This window comes from Tasmannia lanceolata, unplaced genomic scaffold, assembly GCF_043159265.1.
Source record: "Tasmannia lanceolata isolate RefF3 unplaced genomic scaffold, GAP_Taslan_0.1 ptg000006l, whole genome shotgun sequence".
In the NCBI taxonomy this organism is placed as follows: domain Eukaryota; kingdom Viridiplantae; phylum Streptophyta; class Magnoliopsida; order Canellales; family Winteraceae; genus Tasmannia; species Tasmannia lanceolata.
In genome coordinates this window covers 18,897,661-18,913,364 of record NW_027518683.1, presented here as the reverse complement: position 1 = coordinate 18,913,364, position 15,704 = coordinate 18,897,661, and the positions used below count along the sequence as shown (strand labels likewise).

The 15,704-nt window shown below is 39.4% G+C and overlaps 1 pseudogene across 1 annotated transcript; it reads left to right on the top strand.

The window, feature by feature from the left end:
* Nucleotides 1-1,048: 1,048 nt before the first annotated feature.
* Nucleotides 1,049-9,913, top strand: LOC143880012 (subtilisin-like protease SBT4.3; annotated as a pseudogene). Its single transcript, XR_013251475.1, has 9 exons — nt 1,049-1,134; nt 5,454-5,545; nt 5,633-5,879; nt 6,249-6,736; nt 6,894-6,991; nt 7,077-7,301; nt 7,400-7,508; nt 8,404-8,617; nt 9,081-9,913. The product of XR_013251475.1 is annotated as a subtilisin-like protease SBT4.3 (transcript).
* Nucleotides 9,914-15,704: the final 5,791 nt, after the last annotated feature.

Below are 15,704 nucleotides of genomic sequence, written 5' to 3'. Positions count from 1 at the left end.
TTTGCCAATCCTTCTATTGCTCTTGATGGAGATAGAAAGGCTAGTCATTTTAGTTCTTGATTTTTCATGCTTCTCTCTCACCATTTCTATATACATGCAACCATATAATTCAGAAAAAAAATACCTTTTTTGCTCATATATGTACTGGCATAGATCATCATCATATATATTTTTTGTAAAAATTATATGGTGTTGCGGCCCTTGATATTTGATCCAACGATCAAATGTTAAAGGCAGCGACCGGATTATGAGCACCAACTAGACCTGGCAAAATGGGACCCATACCCGCGGGTGCACCCGGCCCGCAGATGTACGGGTACCAATTTCATTACCCGCGAAAAAAAATACCCGCACCCAACCAGTTCCGTGACCTGCGGGTGGGTCTGGGTCGGGCGTTGGTGCCCGCGGGTTACCCGCCATTCGGTTTTCAAATTTTTTTTCTTAAGGACTAAATACTAAACAGTAAAAAATAGACTATGTGGGTGGGCCAACAAAACAAGTCAAAGTAATTAGACTATGTGACTGGAATTTTTGGTTGTACCAAAACAAACACTAGTTAAAGTAAATGAAAAATTGTATGATGAATGGGCGTATAAACAAGTACTCATCATCCCATCCTTTATATTTGATCCAACAGCACCTGACTTGTTAAGAAGCTGCTGTTGGATTAAATATCAAGGCTTGTACATCCATCGTACCACCTTAATGTGTTCGTACACCCATTCATCATATAATTTCTTTTGATATATATATATATATATATATATATATATATATATATATATATATATATATATAATTTTTTCCTTAAATTTGCCGGGTTACCTGCGGGTATCCCCGTACCCGCCCGGGTGGGTTCCGGGTTCATGAAAGGCTACCCGTACCCGTGCCGGTATTTCTTACCTGTACCTGCGTGGGTTACCCGTTTGCCAGGTCTAGCACCAATGCTGTACACCATATTAGAACTATATATTTTTCTTTAACTTTGACAGAAAAAATAACTGTATGCATGCCATGGATCACATGTGTGGTACATAATCAGGTCTACATTGTGTACATGGGAGCCCTACCGGAGGGAGAATATACGGCATCATCTCACCACTACAGTATTCTACAAGAAGTTCTTGGAGAGAGGTAATGTTTTTTTGGCAGCGGGACCTAGTAAGTAGATGGTTTGGATCAATGAACAGGTGGCCCCTACATTTTATCTTTCGGGCAAGTTTTATTTTTTACCAGAAAACTACTTGCTTAACGGTATAATACTTCTGTCCCAAAAGATCTTTGCATCTTAGATGCCAATGGGTCAATATTTTACAAATATCTATACAGAAAATTAAACCTGTAACATCTTATAGAAATTTACATGTATAAAGAGAGAGAAGGGTTCCTGCGCTTGAGCTAGGGGTGCAAGTTGGGTCGGGTCAACCCTAACCCGTCGGGTTCAACCCAATTTTTTGGGCGGGTTGGGTTGAACTTTTCCAGGTTGGGTTTGGGTCCGGGTTGGGAATTGTCAGCCCGGGTTGGGGTATTGGGCAACCGGACCCATAACCCGACTAATATAGTAATATCTATTGATATTTCACGTTTTCTTATGAGTTTTGCCGTTTTGGGGTTTTCTCGAATGTTGCTGAGTTGGAAACCACAATCTATAATTGATTCATTAATTCATTTTGTATTGCATATTCAGATTTGATAATTGTAGGGCGCTGATATTCTTCCCCCCTCCTGATGGCTGGTTAACGTTTTCCCACCATTTGACCGGTCTCTCTCTCTCTCTCTCTCTCTCTCTCTCTCTCTCTCTCTCTCTCCACACACACACACAACACGAACAGTTGGTGGGCCCAACAGAAACTGTTGGTGGAATGGTGGGCCCATCTTTGAACAACGTAGGCCCCACCCATACCACACCATAGGATAATCCAAACCATCCATTTGATGGGCCATAAACGTAAATAGGTTGCGTCCCAAAATATTATTTCCATAGGCTGATCCTAGCCCTCCGATCTAAATGGAAACTACATCTTATTCAACCTCTATAGATTGTAGGGTTGTGATCATCCTACAGAAATGATTTTTGGGGCACAACCTATTTACATTGTGGCCCATCAAATGGATGACTCGGATCATCCTATGGTCTGGACGGTACACTTCATTTTCAAAAATATGGGGGGGGCCTAAATTGGTACGAACCACACCATAGGATGATCCAAACCATGGACGGCTTGGATCATCCTATGTTGTGGACGGTACGCTTCAATTTGAAAAATATCGGTGGGGCCTACGATTGGGCCTTAATGTTAGTGTACGACCAACTCCATAGGATTATCCAAACCATGGACGGCTTGGATCATCCTATGTTGTGGACGGGCCTTAATGTTACTGTACGACCACAGGATCATCCAAACCATTCATTTGATGGGCCAACCCTTTTGGGGGCACAACCCATTTACGTTATGGCCCATCAAATGGACGGCTCGGATCATCCTATGGTCTTGACGGTACACTTCATTTTCAAAAATATGTGTGGGGCCTAAATTGGGCCTTAATGTTACTCTACGAACCACAACATAGGATGATCCAAACCATGGACAGCTTGGATCATCCTATGTTGTGGACAGTACGCTTCAATTTGAAAAAAAATCGGTGGGGCCTACGATTGGGCCTTGATGTTACTGTACGACCAACTCCATCGGATTACCCAAACCATGGACGGCTTGGATCGTCCTATGTTGTGGACGGGCCTTAATGTTACATTACGACCAACTCCATAGAATGATCCAAACCATTCATTTGATGGGCCACAATGTAAATAGGTTGTGCCCGAAAAATCATTTCCATAGGATGATCACAACCCTACAATCTATCAGCACCCTAATTGTATTATGTAAAAAAGAAAGAGATAAAACAAATATAGACTTCGAAAATGAATGATGTATGGTGCCAGTAGAGTAGAACAATGATAGGTTGCTTTGCTTTTCTAGGTAACAAGCATCTGCTCAGCAGGTCAATCCAACCCAAGCCGACCCAACCCAACCTAACTTAGGAAATCAGGTCGGGTCGGGTCGGGTTGGGGTTGGGGAAAAACAAATCCGGGTTGGGTTGGGTTAACCAAACCGGGTTAAAAGTCGGGTTGGGTTGGGTTAGGGTTGGAGGTTCAGGTTTCCGGTTTGGGTCGGGTTGGCCTCAACCCGACCCAAGTTGTACCCCTAGCTTGAGCACAGATAGCTTATATGCGCTCGAGTGCAGGAAGCAAGGGCGGGGCCACATTGTTGGGGTGATCCTAAGCATTCATTTGAAATCTCCATCATTGATGGGGTGTGTACCAAAAATCAGCTTCATTGGATCATCATAGGATGTCCATTTGCGGGGGTGAAAATGGACAGATACTATTTGTCAACTAATCTGCCCATTTTTTCACCCCACAAATGGAAACCCTAAGATGATCCAATGGAGCTGATTTTTTGTGGACACCCTATCTATGTGAGGGCCAATCAAATGAATGGTTTGGATTAGCCAAACAATGTGGGCCTCCCATTGTATTTTAAGCTAGTGTGTAGATAACTTATCTACAGTTGTGTGTAGAAACTGCTCTCTCTCTCTCTCTCTCTCTCTATATATATATATATATATATATATATATATATATATATATATATATATATATAGAGAGAGAGAGAGAGAGAGAACGGTTTCTACACACAAGTGTATATATATATATATATATATATATATATATATATATATAGAGAGAGAGAGAGAGAGAGAGAGAGAGAACAGTTTCTACACACAAGTGTAGATAAGTTATCTACACACTAGCTTAAAATACAGTGAAGGCCCACATTGTTTGGCTGATCCAAACCATTCATTTGATTGGCCCTCACATAGATAGGGTGTCCACAAAAAATCAGCTCCATAGGATCATCCCAACCATACAATTTGAGGAGGTAAAATGGACGTGTATAACCGTTTTCTCTCTCTCCATGGGAGATAGGGTATTTAGAGGGTTGCTCAGGGTGAGCAATACCTTAGAAACCTTTTATATATATATATATATATATATATATATATGAGAAAACGGTTCCTACACACATGTGTAGATAAGTTATCTACACACTAGCTTAAAATACAGTGGGGGCCACATTATTTGGGTGATCCAAACCATTCATTTTTAAGGCCCTCTCATAGATAGGGTGTCCACAAAAAATCAGATCCATAGGATCATCCTAACCATTCGAACTTTGGAGGCAAAAAATGAACTAATTTGTGAAGGTTTAGAGACATCCATTTTACCTCCACAAATCGTAGGGTTGGGATGATCCTATGGATCTGATTTTTTGTAGACATCCTATCTATGTGAGGGCCTTTAAAATGGATGGCTTGGATCACCCAAACAATGTGGGCCCCCACTGTATTTTAAGCTAGTGTGTAGAGAACTCTCTACACATATGTGTAGGAACCATTTTCTATATATATATATATATATATATATATATATATATATATATATATATATATATATATATATGAGGAAACATTTTCTAAGCGTACCTCAGATAAGTTATCTGAGCAAGAGCTCAAAAAAATCATGTGGGCCCACATTGTTTGGATGATCCAATTCATTTATTTGGATAATCCAAAGATAGATAGAGTGTGCACAAAAAATATGCTCCTCGGGATTATCCTAACCCTTCGATTTGTAGAGGTTAAAGTGGATGGGTATAAACCTCCACAAATCGGTCCATTTTTAACTTCCAAAAATCGAAGGGTTAAGATGATCCTATGGAGCTGATTTTTTGGGCACACCCTATCTATGTAAGGGCCTATGAAATGACTGCTTTGGATCATCCAAACAATGTGGGCCTACATGATTTTTTGACCTCTTGCTCAGAAAACTTATGTAAGGTATCGCGCAAAAAATGTTTCATATATATATATATATATATATATGAGGAAAATGATTGTGAGCTTGAAGCTCATATAGCTTATATGAGCTTGAGGGCCCAAACACATGTGGGCCCACATTGTTAGAATGATCCAAAGCATTCATTTGAAAGGCCCTTACGTAGATAGGGTGTGTTAAAAAAATCAGCTCCATAGGATCATCCTAACTACATGGAGATGGTGTTTTTTAGAGGGTTGCTCACCCTGACAAAAAAAGCAGCTCCATAGGATCTTCCCAACCCTTAAATTTACATTTGTAACATGTTCAAGGGAAGTGATACATCCGCCACCCTTTTTTTTACTTGGGACGGCCAGCTGTAATGTATACTATAGAAAACAGATGGTTTGTTTGTCTGTATATTATTCCTTATTATATGAGATAACTAATATCTATGGAAAATTTACATTTATAGGCCCCAAATATTATTTTGAACTATACTATGTAATGATACATTTTTTATTAGGTACATATCCTTTTTAATTAACAACATAATCATCTTCTCTTTTTGCAGCTCTGCAATTGATTTTCTGATACATAGTTACAATAGGAGTTTCAATGGATTCGCCACCAAGCTAACAGATCAAGAGCAAAGAAAGATTGCTAGTGAGTGAAAATGTTGTTCTTTTAGAGTGGAAAAATATGTAATCCCACACTTTTGACAATAACATAGATTTACAATAATTTCTACAGGTATGGAAGGAGTAGTGTCTGTATTTCCGAGTAAGATTTACAAGCCTCTCACAACAAGATCATGGGATTTCCTCGGTTTCAAGGATACTGTGAAAAGAATGCCTACCATTGAAAGTGATGTGATCGTTGGGGTGCTTGATACTGGAATCTCACCGGGGTCTGAAAGCTTTAATGACGAAGGTTTCGGTCCTCCTCCGAAGAAGTGGAAGGGGAAGTGCCAATCTTCTAAAAATTTTGCTTGCAACAAGTAAAGTTTTCTCTATATCATTCGCTTTTCTAATCTCCTATTGACTGTAAATCTTAGATGTTCTCCACCATAGTCCCAAATATTACAGGTCCGAAAATGGTCTAACAAGCCAATTAAGAAAGAAATGACTTGCTTGCTCTGTGCAATTATTAAAATATGGTAGTGCCAACATCATCAGTAGCGAAAATAAATCATGATGATAATTCAAATATTTTTAAAAATCTTCAAAATTTTTTGGCACATTTGAAGTGCCAATCTATTATGTCGTTTTATCAAAACAAAAAAAATACAAAACATCGCGACATTTTTTTAAATAATTGGAGGTATTTGTTACTACAGTCTCTACTAATTGAACTTTATAATTGGCAGAAAGTTAATCGGAGCTCGATCTTACACTGGAGATTCTCCGATTGACAAAGAAGGACATGGGACCCACACTTCATCAACAGCTGCTGGCCGCGGGGTGGAAGGGGCGAGTCTTCTTGGTTTGGCGCAAGGCACTGCAAGGGGAGCAGTTCCATCTGCAAGGATTGCCATGTACAAGGTCTGTGGTCCAGATGGTTGTACCGATGAAGCCATCTTGGCCGCATTTGACGATGCCATTGCTGATGGTGTTGCTAATCCTCTCTGTTTCATTGGGGTTTAGTTCCCCATCAGACTACCGAAATGATTCTATTGCCATTGGTTCTTTCCATGCCATGAACAAGGGGATCCTTACATCACAATCCGCTGGTAATGGAGGTCCGCTACTTGGATCTGTGGGTAGTGTTGCTCCATGGCTGTTAACTGTGGCAGCGACAAGCACGGATCGCCGAATCGAAAATAAGATTGTCCTTGGAAATGGAATTACACTTGTGGTGAGAAAGACCAAACTTTTAATTTTCACATAAACTCATTACCCAATGGATTAGTTTTGAAGACTTACGTTTTCCCATTTTCAATAATTTTTCTTCAATGGATTAGTTTGGAAGTGAATATGGTACTAGTGCTAACTAATTAGTGTACCGTTGTCAGGGAAATGCTATTAACACCTTCAAATTGAACGGGACGATGTTTCCCTTGATAAGTGGAGGGGATGCAGCATCATCTAATTGCGACATCAAATTTGCCCGGTAAAATTCGCGATCCAGATGATTTCAGAATTGCTCTTCTTGATGAGAAAATTGAAATAACCTAACTTTTATTATCATGTTTCAGGAGTTGCGGACTTGGCTGCTTGGATAAAAAATTGGTTAAAGGAAAGATTGTTTTCTGTGACCAGCTCTCCGACGGGGAAGAACCACTGTTAGCTGGAGCTTTGGGAATGATTGCAGTAGATAGCCTAGTGAATTTCCCCGATCTTTCTTTCGGTTATCCTCTTCCTGCGACTATTCTAAGCCGGAACAGTAGTGTTGCTGTTCAATTATACATAAACAAAACAAAGTAATCGATACATTATGTGTTATGATATTGCCTTTGAAATAATGTTATAAATCAAAACAAATTGGATATATAACCCAAACCTGTTTCTAATTCTACAGGAATCCTCAACCAAACATATTGAAAAGTGAGAGATTCAAATCTAAAGCTCCCATAGTTGCTTCTTTCTCTTCTAGAGGACCCAATTCCATTACAAGCGACATTCTCAAGGTGATCATTTCATTCATGTCTTACAAATCTTCTCTGTTTTTTTTTTTTTGGAAAAATATAACTATATTCATAGCATAAAAAGGACTACAGAAGTACAGATTCGCATCAATGGCGAGAGAGGACCCGGAGTAAAGTCTCCCAAAGTCCCTGAATTAGCCCGTCGATCAGCTAGATCGTTGGCACTTCTAAGGATATGAGCAAAAGGAAGGAAACTATTGCTAATCATAGAACTAATCTCATCTAAAAACTCAGCTGATCTCCATGGACCAATGCTCGTGCTTTGAACCTAAGAAATTAATCTCCTTCAACCTCCAACTTGCCTTCCATTTGGTCCGTAAAGAATCCCATACCGTAGTGAAGAGCAGGAGCCTCCACTTCAGTAGAGTCCGTTATTCCAACGGGCCCAAAGAAGATGTAGATGATGGTGCCATTTCTATCTCTAAACACCCGTCTAATCCCCACTTTGCCGTGGTTGCCAAGGGAGCAACCATCGATGTTTAGCTTGAAAACAGTAGATGACGGGATCACCAAATGGATAATCTATTTTCTTTTGCTACGGAATCCACCATGACCATCTTCCAAATTCTTTAAAATACAATCTGTCGAGGAACCCCCAAAGGCACTATTTTGTTCAGTCCATTTTGCCTTGCTGAATTTGACCTCTATCACAAGTTAAGGTGAAGAATTTTCCTCGAAAGTTGGGTGTTCCTTTCCATCCATGCACTGCAATTCCCACTTTCATTTGATCTTTTGTTTTGATTCTTTCAGACAAGGACTCCATTGTAATTACAAACATCTATCTTTTAGTCTTAAGGAACTTGACAACTGTTTGATATCAATCTTCTTCAGTTCATTTGAAATCACATGAGTTATGTTTATTCAATATGTATTCCAGCCAGATTTAAGTGCGCCGGGAGTAGAAATCTTGGCCGCGTTTTCACCAGTAGGAAAAGTTTCACAAGTCGAAGAAGATAAGAGATCTGTGAAGTTCAGCATAATATCAGGGACTTCTATGGCGTGCCCCCATGTTACTGGTGCAGCTGCTTATGTAATGTCTTTTCACCCAGATTGGTCGCCTGCAGCCATCAAGTCTGCTCTAATGACTACTGGTAATTTATCCTGTTTATTTTCAATTTAACTACGGGTTCTCCTAATGAGAATTGTATCTTATAAAGTGAAAAGGTTCTTAGTTACGTCTGTTAATTTAGTAGGCAGCCATTGCCTGGCCAATTGCTGTGACTTAGGGGTGAATGCCAATTCCAAGTATTCTCCCAAAAATTTTATATAAAATTACCCTTCACACATCTTCATAATTCAAAAAGTTTATTATTCAACAAATCATAAGTTGTTCTTAGAAAGGTATTGTAACAGTGCAGATTAATAACACTCAATGGATTTTTCTTGAGAACTATTGGGAAAAGAGGCCCTTATAATGAAACTATATTACCATCTAGAACTTCCATATTTTTTTAACAGTAACTCATGTTTTTTTCCGTCCATCTTATAACACAAAATAAATCTCACCCATAAATACAAAGAAGAATATTAACCCACTTATTTTTCTTTTGCCAGCTTCTCCAATGAACTCTAGCAATGATGCAGCTGCTGAATTCGGCTATGGTGCCGGCAATATTGATCCGGTAAAGGCAGTTCATCCTGGATTGGTGTATGAGGCTGCTAAAGATGACTACATTAAAATGTTGTGTGCTCAAGGTTATACTTCAAAGATGGTTAGGCTCATTTCTGGGGATAAGAGCAGTTGTCCCACTGGTACTACTCAATCTGTGAGGGATTTGAATTATCCTTCCATGGCCGTTAACGTTAAATCTGGAAAGCCTTTCAAAGTCAATTTCTCGAGGGTAGTTACTAATGTTGGTTCAAAAAATGCCACATACAAAGCAACCATATCTACGGCATCTCAACTAAAGATCACTGTGACTCCTAGTGTTCTATCTTTCAAATCATTGAACGAGAAGCAACATTTCATCCTAACAGTTGCCGGAAAGGGTTTAAAGCCAACTAGCCAGTACTCTATCTCACTAGTATGGTCTGATGGTTTTCACAGTGTGAGAAGCCCTATAGTTGTGTCCACATATATTAAAAATCCAAAAACTCTGAATCAGCAGTAGAAGCGATATCTGAAAGCTTGATCCATAGTTTGTTTTATAGCTTGGTTTATTGGGGTTGATTGTATTTTCATTTTTCTTCTTCATCTTTATTTGTATAGTATTAATTAACTTCCAAAATAATGGAAAATTTTATTTTTTTAAGCTACGATATTTTTAGGTCGATAACCATTTCAACCTTCTCATCCAAGACTTTTCTTTAAGGCCCCCTGTTACTCTTCTGTAGTACAGTGGAAGGCAGGAAATGTAGGAGATGTAATCGTAACAAAACCAACAAGATGTGAAGAGATGTAAAACTTTACCAGTATATAGAAAGTAGCATGGGCAATGGAAACAGGGAGAGTGTAATCCATTTATTGAAAAAGAAAAAAAGATTTGTGGTTGAAAGGACCTAAATTAAAAAAATGAGTCCAATAATCAGTATTGCACTCACAATCAGTTCTGAAAATCCATAACAAATAGGTCCTAAATTAAAAAATGCTAGAAAAATTCAGGGACTTAATAACCCAAACATCAGAAACATTTAAGCGACTATATAGCAGATGAGATCCTTGAGGACAAGAAAGATAACTTGCTCGGTTATACCACATACGAAACCCAGGAATTAACCAAGAAAGCAGATCAGATTTCAAATACACATGCTATGTATTTGAATCAGAAAGGCTCTGTTTGTTTACCTGCTTATTTGTTGTGTTGATCTGTTAATTGTAATGGAAAATTTGAGGTTGTTCTCCTATATTGTTCCATCTTGTAATTCCATTTCACCACAAATCATTCAGTTGAAATATATTTCGGATGAAATCAATTTACTCATGCAAAAGGAAGCATACCCCTCCAAACTAACAAAGAAGCATACCCCTCCAAACTAACAAAGAAGCATACCCCTCCAAACTAACAAAGTATACCCATCCAAACGACCCCTAAGCAGCTAAAAACACAAACATCCATGAACATTGTTATTTCCCTCTAAGATTTCAACAAAATCTCAATTTTAGAAATCCTACGAAAGTGAGAGGACAGAAATATGATTTTTTTTTAATCTGAGAAGCTTCACTTAAGCCTAAAGCCTCAAAATTTCATATTATTACCACAAAAGGGGAACATTAGAAACTATTAAGCCCATAAAATAAGCATCAACTCTAAAAAAAATTCTTTCTTTTCCTATCTCTTTTTTTAGGATTTCTCCACTGTTCACAGAAAAATGTCTGCAATGTCTTGACCATAACATAATGAGCAGTGGACAACACAAACAAGCATGAAAAACACCATTTCCATCAAAATTCCAACAAAATCTCAATTATAGAACTCTGAAGAGAGCCAGAGAGTAGAAAAATGTAATCTTTAGCTGAACGAAGCATTAATCCAACCTAAAGCCTCAAAATTTAAGGAAATCTCCACAAAAAATGAAGCATTAGAAATAGGGCGATGATATTGTCACCCCCTGCAGTGTGCATTCGCCCCCCTTTTAACGTGATTTGAGTCAAAAAGCGTTAAAGGCGTACTCCTTTTCAGCTAACATCTAGAACCTTCATTGCCAAATTTACAGAGGCATTCCCTAATTTACACAATATACACATGATATAGAGGATCTTAACTTAAGCAGTTTCCTAATACTCCCCCTCAAGTTGGAGCGTGAGGATCACAAACACCCAACTTGCAAATTAGGCCTTGGAAAGAAGCAACACCTAATGGTTTGGTAAAAACATCAGCAGGCTGGTCCTTGGTGTTGATATAAGCTGTACGAATGACACCATCTTGCAACTTTTCACGGATAAGTGGTAATCAATTTCGATGTGCTTGGTGCGCTCATGGAAAACTGGATTAGCGGCCATGTGGAGTGCAGCTTTATTATCACAGAACATTAGTGCCGGTTGAGGATGCAGAAGTTGTAAGTCCCGAAGTAGGTGAAGGAGCCATGTTACTTCACAACAAATGGTACCCATTGCACGATACTCAGCCTCAGCAGAAGATCGTGAAGGTGTCCGTTATTTCTTAGACTTCCATGAAACAGGAGAGGAGCCTAAGAGGATACAATAACCTGTAACGGAACGACGCGTTTCGGGACAACTTGCCCAATCAGAATCACAGAATGCACGTAATTGTGTATTAATTGAGAATGAAAGAAGAATGCCTTGACCAGGAGATTGCTTGATATAGCGGAGTAATCTGTGAGCGGCATCTAAGTGCGGTTGTCTTGGTGTGGCCATGAATTGACTGAGAGCTTGAACCGAGAAAGCTATATCAGGCCGAGTTATAGTAAGGTAAATTAAGCGTCCAATTAAACGGCGATAGGTGGATGGGTCAGGCAAGACATCACCATCAATGGAATTGAGTTGAAGGTTCTGTTCCATAGGACTCTTTGCAGGCCGACAACCAAGAAAACCAAATCTTCTAAAAGTTCAAGAGCATATTTTCTTTGACAGAGAAAAATACCATGCTTAGAACGAGCTACCTCCAAACCTAAAAAATACTTGAGAGGGCCGAGATCTTTTAGAGTGAATATGCTATGGAGAAACTTCTTCAGAGATGTAATAGAATCGAGATCAGTTCCAGCTATAAGGATGTCATCCACATAGACTAGCACGGCAGCAAAACCGTTTTAAGAAGAACGTGTAAGAAGGGAATAATCCACTTTAGATTGAACGAATCCAGCATCTAGGAGGGCAGTAGTTAATTTGGCAAACCACTGACGGGAAGCTTGTTTAAGACCATACAATGATTTATTTAGCTTGCAAACCCGAGTCTCCCCCTAGCGACGAAAACCAGGTGGAATTTGCATGTAAATATCTTCATTCAGGTCACCATGTAGAAAGGCGTTGTTGACATCAATTTGATGCAGGTGCCAATTCTTAATAGCTGCAACGGTCAGAAGGACCCGAACAGTAACGAGTTTTGCAACAGGTGCGAAAGTCTCATGAAAATCCAAACCTTTCTTTTGATTATATCCTTTAGCTACAAGTCGTGCTTTAAAGTGCTCAACAGAGCCATCGACATTGTACTTGATTTTGTAGACCCATTTACAACCAATGGGCATTTTGCTAGGAGGGAGATCAGTAAGAGTCCAGGTGTCATTAGCTTCAAGAGCACTGATTTTAGCAGCCATGGCATTATTCCATTTAGGATCTTTGACAGCTTGTTTAAAAGACTTGGGCTCGGAAATAGATGAGATTGCCACAGAAAAAGCACAATGGGAAATGGAAAAATTATTATAAGACAAGTAATTAGATCAGGGATAAGGGGTACTTACGACCTGACCATTCTCCGGGGAAGGTGATTGAGTAGCGAGAGGTTGGAGGGCCAAACTGCAAATGGTAATCTTGTAAATAATGAGGACGTTGACTGGTACGATTGGAGCGACTAAGAGGAAGTGAAGGTGAGGAGGGGGGCATGGGAGGGTGGTCATGCATTTCTATCTGAGGGAAGGTGGATTAATACAATCATCTATTGGTAGGGGAAGGACAGGTGAAGACGTATCATGAGATATTTGACTGAAAGGGAACACATTTTCATGAAAAATTACATCTCGAGATGTGAACACTTTCCCAGTACTAAGCTCATAAAGTTTGTAGCTCTTTTGCCCATATGGATACACAATGAAAATACGAGTAGCACGAGGGTCAAATGTTGTTCGCTTTAAGGCATGGGTGGATGCGTAACAGAGGCATCCAAAAACCTTTAGGTGAGAATAAGATGGTCTGTTAGAAAACAATCTTTCGTATGGGGTTTTTCCAGAAAGAAGAGGAGTTGGGGTGCGGTTAATTAAATAAGCTGCAGTAAGTATCCAATCACCCCAAAATCGGATAGGAAGATGGGCTTGAAAACAAAGAGCACGAGCTACATTGAGGAGATGACGATGTTTACGTTCTACAACTCCATTTTGCTGTGGAGTTGCTATACAACTAACCTGATGAATAATTCCGTGTTCACGAAAAAATGTACGCATAGCGAATTCCTCCCCATTATCAGAACGGATTTGTTTGGCCTTCTGATCAAATTGATTCTCAATAAGTTTAATAAAAGATTGCAAAAGGAAACGGGTTTCTGATTTATGAGCGATGAGATAAACCCATGTAGCACGACTAAAATCATCAACAATAGTTAAAAATTTTCGAGCACCAGAAAGCGATGCAGTATTGTAACCACCCCTAATACCACAATGAATTAATTCAAAAGGAGCATTTGTGGAAATTGAACTCAATGGAAAAGGTAAACGATGCTGCTTCGCAAGTGGACAAATAGTGCAATGGTGACTATCTGAAATACATATATCAGGAATAAACTTAGACAATGAATGTAAACATTTATTGGATAAATGTCCTAAACATCTATGCCAAACATCAGAAGAGGAACTAATAGAAGTGCATGCCAAGGGAGATGTGATTGAAAAATGATATAGGCGAGGTACGGTCCTGTATAAGACACGATTGAGAAGAAAAGGGCGAAGAAAGTTAGACGTAAGAGTGAGCTTACTAACAGAAATAAGATTAAAGTGAAAGGATGGCACACAAAGAACATCATGAAGGATAGAGGAAGAGGTTAATGCAACAGTTCCAATATGTGTGACAGGGGCACTTCGCCCATCGGGAAGTTTAACAGAAGTAGCACCAGTTGATGTGATGGAGGTAAGAAGGGACACAGAACTAACCATGTGATCAGTGGCACCACTATCTATTATCCAAGATACATGAGAAGTAGATAGGCCTAGTGATATACCTGAAAGAGTAGCAGTTGGTTGGATGCTACCTGCATGATGTGCCATGGGCTGAGGTTTGTTGATGAGAGATAGTAGCTGTTGACATTGATCCGATGTAAATGGAAACCCGGCTGGAAGATTCTCCACATTAGCCTTTTCATTGTTACCTTTCTGCTGCATAGTTTGATTTGCAACTGGTTGCGGGTTGCGCTTGTAAAATCGATCTCCTGGTGGATACCCAATTAATTTATAACACTTATCAATCGTATGACCCTCCAGTCCACAATGATCGCAAGTGGGGCGACGAGAACCCTTACTATTCTTCTTGTTATTCTCACGATTATTTCGATCATTAGAATTTTCTGCATATTTAGCAGCTAAGGCAGTAGTCTCCATATTCTGTTGTCCTACAGCTGCCGCATCGCGTTGTCTTTCCTCTTGTAGAATGACAGAAAAGGCACGATTAACAGAAGAAAGTGGGTCCATAAGAAGTATTTGCCCACGGACAGCAGTAAAAGATTGATTTAGACCCATCAAAAATTTAATTAATCTGTGTTGCTGTTGGTAATCAGTTAATACCTTTAAGGAACAACAAGTACAACTAGGGAAGGGTTGTAAATTGGCAAGTTCATCCTACAATGCCTTAATTCGAGTGTAATAAGCAGCAACAGAAAATTGATCTTGTGTTGAGGAAATAATATCTTTTTTAATTTGAAATATACGAGGAGCATTTACCTGAGAAAAACGCTTTTCCAGATCCGACCAGATCTCATGTGCACTTTCTGCGTAAATAACACTGCTTGCCAATTCTTGAGACAAGGAATTAAGAATCCCAGATATGACCATGTTGTTGCAGCAAGCCCACTGCACACGATCAGGATCCTTTGAATTAGTGGGCTTTTTTATGGAGCCATCAATGAAGCCAGTTTTATTCTTTGCATTGAGAGCCATAACCATGGCTCTACTCCATGTCGGATAGTTGTCACCGGTTAGCGGTTGGGATACAAGAACCGTACCGGGGCTGTCCGAATGATGCAGAAACAATGGATTGTTGGAATCCTCAACCTTGCTGTTTCCTCCTTTTCCTTCCATGTTAAAGGATGAAAGGGTTGTTTGAACAAAACAAAAGATCCACAGGATAGAGGATAGAATAGTTGTGATGCCGGTAAAATGGCTACCGACAACAGAAAAAAAAAAAAAAAAAGTCTCGTAAGAGAACAGAAGAGTGGTCCTCAAAGGAAAAAGGAGCGTTATTGCTCTGATACCATAAAGAGAAGATGTTGAATCGGATTTCTCTATTGATTTGTGTACAGAGGTTGTATACATATATAGAGTACATAAGAGTGGATCCTAAAAATAGGATCGTAATTACCACAC